Raw genomic sequence first — 292 nt, forward strand, 5'->3', positions numbered from 1 at the left:
TAGTATTTTTTTCTAATTATATTCTATTTAAAATAATTAATTTAGATTATATATAGCATCCCTAGCTAAAACGTGGACAACCTTATTCTATTAGTAGTTGTTATGTGCAAAGATTATGTTCAAATATACAATAGGATAAATTCATGAACATGGCTATGCTTTTTTGAGATAGTCATGCACTCATGTTATATAACTCTAATATAAAAAAGGTATGTTTCATATAGATAAGTGATTCAAAAAGATATTTTGCAAAATATTTTTAAAAATTTAACATTAGTTTATATGTTTTTTA

Source organism: Arachis ipaensis, chromosome B08 (assembly GCF_000816755.2).
Source record: "Arachis ipaensis cultivar K30076 chromosome B08, Araip1.1, whole genome shotgun sequence".
Taxonomy (NCBI): Eukaryota; Viridiplantae; Streptophyta; class Magnoliopsida; order Fabales; family Fabaceae; genus Arachis; species Arachis ipaensis.